Source organism: Rhamphochromis longiceps, linkage group LG9 (assembly GCF_057381845.1).
Source record: "Rhamphochromis longiceps isolate RC_006_pf linkage group LG9, R_longiceps_female_GT1.1, whole genome shotgun sequence".
Taxonomy (NCBI): domain Eukaryota; kingdom Metazoa; phylum Chordata; class Actinopteri; order Cichliformes; family Cichlidae; genus Rhamphochromis; species Rhamphochromis longiceps.
In genome coordinates this window covers 34,370,506-34,379,432 of record NC_140565.1, presented here as the reverse complement: position 1 = coordinate 34,379,432, position 8,927 = coordinate 34,370,506, and the positions used below count along the sequence as shown (strand labels likewise).

General features: G+C 43.4%; 1 long non-coding RNA gene across 2 annotated transcripts in view; it reads right to left on the bottom strand.

Moving 5' to 3' along the window:
• Positions 1-8,927, bottom strand: part of LOC146662747 (uncharacterized) — a 22,350-nt gene continuing 13,423 nt past the window's right edge. Inside the window, exons 2-4 of one of the 2 annotated variants that reach the window (XR_014913421.1) lie at positions 7,200-7,305; positions 6,109-6,788; positions 1-1,413 (exon numbers count right to left, since the gene is read on the bottom strand). This is a non-coding gene — a long non-coding RNA (uncharacterized LOC146662747). The remainder of the gene's footprint in view (positions 1,414-6,108; positions 6,789-7,199; positions 7,306-8,927) is intronic. The other variant, XR_014913422.1, reaches the window with a different exon arrangement.

The window sequence follows — 8,927 nt, the reverse complement described above, 5'->3', positions numbered from 1 at the left end:
AATAGTTAAGTTCAAGTATTTATACAATATCAGTTAACTGTAAGGTAAAACAATATCTATAACAACAACTACTACTAAATACGGTGTCCCAATGGGAAAACCATTTAAACGTAACAGCGATAACATTTTGGAGAATCAAAATCCGTAAAAAATAAATAAATAAAAAAATAAAATAAAAAAGTAAAAGACTTGCAGCTTCCCAAATGTAACATTCAGGATTATTGATGCAAGTCCAGAAATCAGAGCCACAAAGTAGACAAAAGGAAAACATATTATTGATACAGAAGTTGTTTTCTATGCAAGATCACTGCAAAAATCCATACCTAATGTCCACCCTACTGTTACTCATTTTATATTAAGATTTAAAAATTAGTTGGTATTGGTATGGCGAGTGGCCTTCAATAATAGTAATAAATCACATAGCAATAGTACATTCATATAGTTGTAATAGGCATGAAAATATATTAAGTAATCCAAAGTATTCAGAATACGTAACTCTACCGGCATCCAGCATCTATCTACATGTAAAAAGAATTTGGTGTTTTCTGAGGGTCCAAAAAGAAATAATAGAATTTGAATTAATTTAAATTAAAACAATTTAGTTTAATACGACTAATAGGCATTACGAGCTCAGTCATGGGAAAAAAAAACAACAAAAAAAAACAACAACAACATTTCGAATGTTATTTCTTCCTGAATTGAAGTCCAAACATCAGAGCTACCTCATGAGATCCAAGTGTGACATCAGCTGACACTCTTTACAGGAGATTCCATCTGAACTCTGTGGAGCCTGATCTGGTTTGTAAGTCTGACCCTGAAACCAGAAGAGGATCTTTCTGTCTCTTCAGATTCACTGTGATCCAGTGCAGTCCGTCCTGCAGGATCGCGCTGATGTTTGCACAGAGCAGATAATGAAGTGAATGTTTTTGCACATTGGTAACAGTGAAACAGTTTATTTAGTGAGGGATTGTTTATGTTCGGATTATAAACTGAGATTCTTAAAGCTCTTGCCACACTGTTATTAAGTTCACTTCAATATGTCGAAGTTCATGGCAATCACGAGTCCCTGAATATGAGAAACGTCTGTCACAGTGTCTACAGTTGTATGGTTTCTCTCCTGTGTGGACTCATTATGCAGGTAACCTGCAGTGGTGAAGGATGACCCACACTGGTCACACACGTGCTTTTTAACCCCACTGTGAATGACTTCATGTCGTTTTAATTCACTTGGTTTGGAGAAGCCTCTCCCACATTCTTTGCAGAAGTTCATTTTGTCTCCAGTGTGTCTACGCTGATGTATTTTCAGGCTTTCTGGTAATTGAAAGTTTTTCCACAAAGGTCACAGTGAAACTCTTTCCCACCACCACAGTGACGACAGGGTTGAGAATTGGATCCATCTGTGTCGCTCTGCTTCTAAACAAAGACACAAACACAGTAAGTCAGGGAATTCCTTCAACATTTTAATCCTGAACATCGCCTGAAACAAAGAGCATCTCCCAATTTAATGTATTTGATGTAGAGGAACAGCAACAAGCACTGGTACTGTATAAGTTTTCTACAGTACCAGTTTTTCCTTCCCACTGTCACCAAAGTGCTTGCTCATAGGGGGTCATATGATTGTTGGGATTTTCTCTGTATCTATTATTGTAGAATCTACTGTACAATATAAAACACCTTGAGGCGACTGTTGTTGTGATTTGGCATTATATAAATAAGATTGAATTGAATCTTGAAAATTCATGACTATGTCATAAATTGCAGGGACAAGGTTAAAAACTTGGGCGTGTGGTTCAACATGGCGCTCTCCTTCGAGTCTCATGTAAAAGAGACAACAAAGACCGCCTTTTGTCATTTGAGGAACATAGCTAAAATCAGACAAGTTTTATCAAACTACACTGCAGAGGTTCTTCTCCACGCATTTGTGTCTTCACGTATCGATTATGGTAACGCTCTCCTTTCTGGGCTACCAAAGAAAGGTTTTAGAGGTTTACAGATGGTGCAAAATGCAGCTGCTCACATTTGAACTAAAACTGGAACATTTGAGCACAATACCCCTGCATTGAAATCACTTCATTGGCTACCTTGTGAGGTTCGACAGATTTTAAGGTCCTGCTGCTCACCTACAAGGCTTTAAATGGTTTGGCACCTTCATACCTCTCTGATCTTTTGAACCCTTATGTTCCATCCCATGCTCTCCGATCCCAGGATTCTGGTCATTCAAAAGTTCCTAGAGCCAGAAAAATAACTATTGGGGGAGCGTGCTTTTTCTTTTCCTGCCCCGTTTTTGTGGAACAACCTCCCTCAAGATATTAGTGGAGCCTCTGTGGAGGTTTTTACAGCTAAGTTGAAGACCCACTAGTTCACCCTATCCTACACATCTTAATTAGTGTTTTTAACCTTTATTGCTATGCATCACTTTCATTTATTTCTTTATTTTTAAATAGCTGTACAGAACTTTGTCTGAAAGCACTTCATAAATAAAGTTCTTCTTCTTATGTTTTTGTGTCTTTGTTTTCTGTTTACTTTTTTATTTTGATTAGAGAAAAGGTGAGCCTAAGTCTTATTAACCTATAACAACTGTGATACTTGCTTCTACTTTTTTTTTTTTTTTTTTTTTAGAAGTGAGTAAGTGACAGACAAGGTAAGCGACTCATGTTGTAACTGACGTCAGACACCGGAGATTTTGGCGGAAAATTAAAGCAAATGGTAGTTTAGATTTGAACAAATTCATTTAAGCTTCAGCATTACCAAATACACTTATCAATTGTCTTATAACTAACACTATTTGTCTAAATAATCTCCAACACCCTGGAGAACAACGAGGAGAGTTTAGAGACTCTCCAAGATTATATTGATCAGTGCTTTCAGGATCTCATGATGAAGAAGACCCCGTGTGCAGCTTCCCCGGCTAAAGCTGAGACGCCGTCGTCGAAAAGACAACGCCCGGCAGATTCCCCTGGCTCAACATCGCCAGCCGGCAAAGATATTGCCGACATATTGGAGTCAATCGACAAGCGATTGTCCAGTTTCGACGCAAGGCTGTCCTTGGTGGAGATTCTTCACCGAGAATTTAAATGCTTGCGAGAATCCCTGGAGTACAGCCAGCAGCAGGTGGAAACGCTTGCTGCTGAAAATGCCACGCTAAGGGAGTCGGTGAAATGTCTCACAGATAATGTTACCCAGCTCAATAGAGAAAATAAAAAAATAAAAGAAACAGTTATCGATCTACAAGTTCGTAGCATGCGTGATAATCTGGTATTTTCTGGTATTCCAGAAGCCGCTGGAGAGGACGCGGAGACCACGGTAAAAAGCTTCATCAAAACCCACCTGAAGCTGCCGGAGGACACTGTGAAGAACATCGTCTTCGATCTGGTACATCGCCTCGGCCCCATTCGGGCTACGGCCGGGAGACCACGTCCTATCGTGGCCAAATTCGGCCACTTCAAACAAAAGCAACATGTGAAAAGCCGCGGCAGGGAATTAAAAGGAACGGACTTCAGCGTGAACGACCAGTTCCCCAAACAGATCTTGGAACGACGCAGGGTCCTCTTCCCAATCCGACGCGGCTTCATCCAGAAGGGCTCCCGCGCTGTCATCGCTGTGGACCGGCTGTACGTGGACGGACAGCTCCACCGCGACCCCAACATCACTCCGTGGCTGTATTAACCTCACACCAGATAAGAATCAGCTACACCATTTCCCTATCCACTCACACTAACTTGCATTAACATCTGTTTTAGCTTTCCTCTCCTCAGGAGCTCCCTCTGCAGGAGGGGGAGATACAGGAGAGGTGGAGGAAGATCTCAGCCTGGGTGTTTATTGTCTTATGTAGTCTGGAAGATGAGTGGATGGTGGGGTGGGTGCAGTTTTCTCTGTGGTGGGGTTGGGTGGACTGTCCCGGGCTCTGTGGGGCCGGGCGGCGCTGCTGCACTGGGCCCGGTCTGGATGGGCCTGGGCCCCCTTTCCCTGGCGGGTCGCGGAGTATGGGGGTGCCTACTGGGGTCAGCGGGGGAGCTGGCCCCAGGGAGAGGTCACTTGCCCCTCCCTTCCTTCCCTCCCCATCTCCAGCTGCCTCCCTCTTCCCGCTCCACCACAACCACCCACACATGCAGGGCCTTGGAGTAGGGGTATGTCACCAGGGTGCAGAGGAGGCTACCCCCCCCCCCCTCTGTCCCCTTCTGGCTGCCTCTGCCTCAATTTTATCCCACAACTTAGACATTCACATTACTCACACTCTCATTACACATACATATAGGATCTTGGGGGTGGGCACGATACACGGAGTCCAAAGTACCATCAGGGTGTACACCTCACCCCTGGCATCGTTGCCCACCTCTCAATTTTAAATACACGTAGACATTGAGGGCTAGCAGGAGGGACCATGCGCTTACCTGCTGCTCTCTGGCAGGTAGCTCCATGCCCTCCTGGGTATTAAATGCACCTTAGAACACACATGCATCAACATTACAATGAGCGGGTGGAGGGAGGTTCGGAGTCTTCTCTCACCCCCGTTCTCTGCGACCTGCTGGAGCAGGGGGGCTAGGAGGAGGAGTTGGCCGTCCGACTGCGGTCTGGAGTGTGGAGCCTTCCTGCTGCTGCGGAGTCGGGGCGGTCTGCCTCCCCCCACCGCAGGGAAAAGGGAAACACCACCTGGGTCTGGGTGCAGTTCCCCCCTCCAGGGGCGGGGGCACCTAGACCCGGTTTGTAGAGTACGCTTGGGGAGTGTGATCGTGTGTACAACGTCTCTTTATGTCTGTCTCCACGTTGGTTGAGTGTGGAGTAAGTGCATATGAGAGCATGAGGGTGGGAATGGATGTTTGTATCTGTGTGTGCCTGTATGTCTGTGTCTATATGTCAGGTTGGGTGTCAGGCGCCACCTCTCTGGGGACATCTCAGGCCCTCCAAGGTTTGGAAGCCTATCTCCCCCCACCACCACTTCCCCTGCCAGTGGCGGACCCCCTCAGACATCGGTGCGTTGGTGGTTCTTTGTGTCCGGGGATGGGCGTCCAGGTACACACCGGCTCACTCCTTGGCAGCCGCTTATCGGGGCCTGGAGCCTGGGGCTCGCTCGGGCCACTTCGGAGGTGGGGTGCCCCCGGCCTCTCGGCCTGGGGCTCGGTCACTCAGGCGCAGCTGGCTGCCGGCGGAGCTCACGGGCGCGTCACTGCAACTCCCCCTGGCTTCTGCTCCGCGGCTGCTGAGTGAGCCCTCATCTGGGACTCTCCTCAGCTCTTTCCGGGACAGTGGCGCAGCTGCCCCTCTGTTGGTCTTCCTTGGTCTCTTGTGTTCTGGGGGCCTCTGGATGTCTGGAGTTTTGATCTCCTCCACACCTGCTTCAAGCCCTGGAGGACGGGGCTGTGGCCCCCCCACACCCTCTAGCAGATTATTACATGAAGGAACCTTTTAAAAAAACAAAAAACAAGCGCGTCCATGCTCACAGGTGTACACACGGGTGATCACACCCACAAACTACACCCTTTTTGGCTCCTACCTCAAAGCACACTGTGTTCTGTTGATCTTATGTGCTGCACAATAATGTTTAACATTTAGTATTTACTGTCATATTCCCATATATCATTGTGATGTTGTTTATTCTATTACTCTTGTTCTCTTCTGCTTGCTTTCTTTTTTCTTTCTCAGCAGGTGATCCAGGTGATTGATATATGCATTTTTTTTTCTCTGCCCGTTCTGTTGGTTTTTGTCTTTTGCCCTTCTCCCCCGTCCCTCTTCTCAGCTGTTTCTCTTTCCCTCTTTCTTTCTCCCCTTCTTTCCCCCAGTCAAGTCTGTCCCGTATTCAGTAAGTGAAAATAAAATAAACAATAAAAGGTGAATCAAATGGACCATTACGGCAAGGCTGGGATGGTCAGTTTGGTAAAGTAAATCCGTTGGGCATCTTTCTTTGCCTTTAGACAACAATTCTGATGGCAAAAGAGCCAAACGGGACAGGCAAAAAAAGAAAAAAGATACTTGCTTCTACTAATAACACTCAGCTTACTGGACGAAAATAACACATTTTTTCAATCAGTTCATCCAATATAACTCCATAAGTTTACTGATCTGACTTGTTCCAAACACTCAGTCTAAAATAAGAATAATATAAATACATACCTCACAGTACTGCACTTGTAGAGTTACTTTCTGGTGTGGATCTTTTGGTGTTTTCTCAGGGAATGTGGAGATTTGAAAGTCTTATCACACAGGTCACATTTATAAGGTCTCTCCTCATTGTGGGTAAACATGTGTTGTTGTAAATGTACATTCCTTGTAAATAGTTTTCCACACTGATCACAGAAATAAACATCATGTCCAGTGTGACTGCGTAAGTGTAGATTTCGTGACTCTATACGGCGGAATGTTTTTCCACAAAAATCACAGGGGTACGCTTTGCTTCCAGAGTGGGTAACTTGATGACGCTTTAAGTTTTTACTTTGAGCAAAAGATTTTCCACACAAATCACAGTTGTACGGTTTAATTGCACTGTGGATGAGTTGGTGTCTTTTTAAGGTTCCAGCCAGGGTAAAAGATTTTCCACACAAGTCACAGCTGTACGCTTTAATTCCACTGTGGATGAGTTGGTGTGTTTTCAGGTGTTGAGCCTGGATAAAAGATTTTCCACACAAGTCACAGCTGTACGGTTTAATTCCACTGTGGATGAGTTGGTGTGTTTTCAGGTGTTGAGCTCGGGTAAAATCCTTCCCACACTCGTCACAGCTGTATTTCTTCTCCCCCTTTCTTCTTTTAGGTTTGTCGGCCTCCTGAGAGCGCTCACTTCTCGCTCCATGTTGGTCCTGCAGTGACAGAGATACAAACAGAGGCAGTGAGTGAAATGCAGTCGTGGAACAAACTGAAACTGCCTCCATTAGTGGAATCAAAGAGGTCAAGAAACACGTTGTAGGTGTGTTACCACCACCTTCTGGTGATAGTTTCACACTACAATGATGTGCTACAATAAGACTTGTCAAAGGGGAAAATCTTTTATGTCATAAAAATATTGTGAGTTCAACTGATGATGATGTTGTTTCAATGTGTCCTGATAAAATATGATCTTTGTATTTTCTTGTAACTTCTGTGGTTTTTGTTTGTGAATGTAGCTTCTGTATGTGTGGAGGAGGAGCCCAGGATGGAAAAGATAAAGCTGCTGTTAACAACCAGCTGTGCACACAGTTTCAATAACAGTGTAACTGAGATACTTTTCTCACCACCTGTGTTGAAGTCATTGTTTCCTCTCTAGTGGCTGAGCTGAGTCCAAATGGCTGAAACTGTTCCTCTGCTGCTCCACCAGACTCTTCTCCTCCTGTTACTCAGCTGGGACACAAAAGTATAGATATGTATTTTATCCCTGACAAGAAGAAGCAGAGCAAATAAACATTACTACACTCATCAGTAACAATACCTATGAAGGAGGGGTGGAGCCGAACCAGAATACAGTATTCGGAAAGGCACACAAAAAAACAAACAAAAAATAATAATTATTATTTTTTTACGAATATTTATTTCGAACAAATACTTAAAAAATATTTATATTTGGGAACAAGGGAAAACTTTATATGAAACAGCTGAGTTTCCTTGAGAGACTGCAGAACAGTACTGGATGAGTGAGTGACGTGTGAAAGAGGTGACTGACACAGGCTGCTCCACACAGCGACAGAGACGGCTCGGCTGAGCGAAAAAAACACTGAACTGCATCACTATTTTTGTTCAATAGATTTTTTGGACCTTAACTGTGTTCTGGAGGCAGTTTATAGGTTTCGCGAAGATCGGGAGATTATTTCATTACGCTGCGCTATTGACATCTGCATTCGGGTGCTCTTATGTTCACTCTGTTTACGTAGCTCTGTTAGCTTGGTAATTTAGACAACAGGCTGTTGACAGAGTAACGATCAAGTTCGGTAAAAAGGTTAAAACAATGATTGTGTCGAATGTATGCACTTGTGCGAGCTATATGGTACATTTAGGTTACTTAGGTATTTCAACCTATGCTAAGGTTAACCTTAGTTGTTGGTTTAACCATGGTTGAGGCAATGGCTGTTATGTTATTTTCTTTTCAGTGACGTTACATGTTCATTGCTGGATTTATGGAAAGAAAAAAATCAACTAATACTGCCTATCCATAGTTGCTATAATGGATACAATTAAAGAATACTTACACTATAACATTAATTACAAGCGTAACACAAAAAATTGATTTTTATGCCCAGTTTGAATTTTACTCAAATACAAATACTTTTCCCCCCTCAATAAATACAAATACAGATACTGGCTGCTTTGCACATCTCTACTATGAAGCTTCAAGGTGAAATCCCAGGAGCAACTACAAAAAGAAAGTCATCAGCTGCCTACAAGAACTTGAAAGGGAAAAGGCCACTGAGTAGGGCTGGGCGATATGGCCTAAAATTCATAAGGTGATATAATTTGAAGCATGTGCGGTAACGATATATATCGTGATATATTCTTTTCTTCTGTATAACGTATTTTCCACACTAAAAATCTTTTAATTTTCTCAAAAATCGAGAGTGTGCCTTATGTATGAATTCTGGTTGTGCTTACTGACCTCGAACCGATTTCTGCGTGCAGAAATCTGTTAAAAAATGTTTTAGTACAACTTTGGTAAGCCGCACAGCTTGATGGATAATCAGAGCATTATGGCTGCCGTAGTGAAAAGCTTCGCGGAGTAATCTGGGTCCAAAACTCCGTCAACTTCAGGTCCCAAAGTCAAACGAATACTAAGAGTTAAAAACGGTCTAAATTCTTTCATCTTTAATTAAATCATCAGCGTTGCTGCTTTATCGGGTGTAACAATTAAGTTTTACATCGATGCATCCATGAAAACAGAATTTATTAAATTTAACAGAGATAGAAGTTAACAGGAAGTTAGCTCGCTAGTTTACACCTAAACATGACATGTTCTAAGAGATTTTTGAAACTAA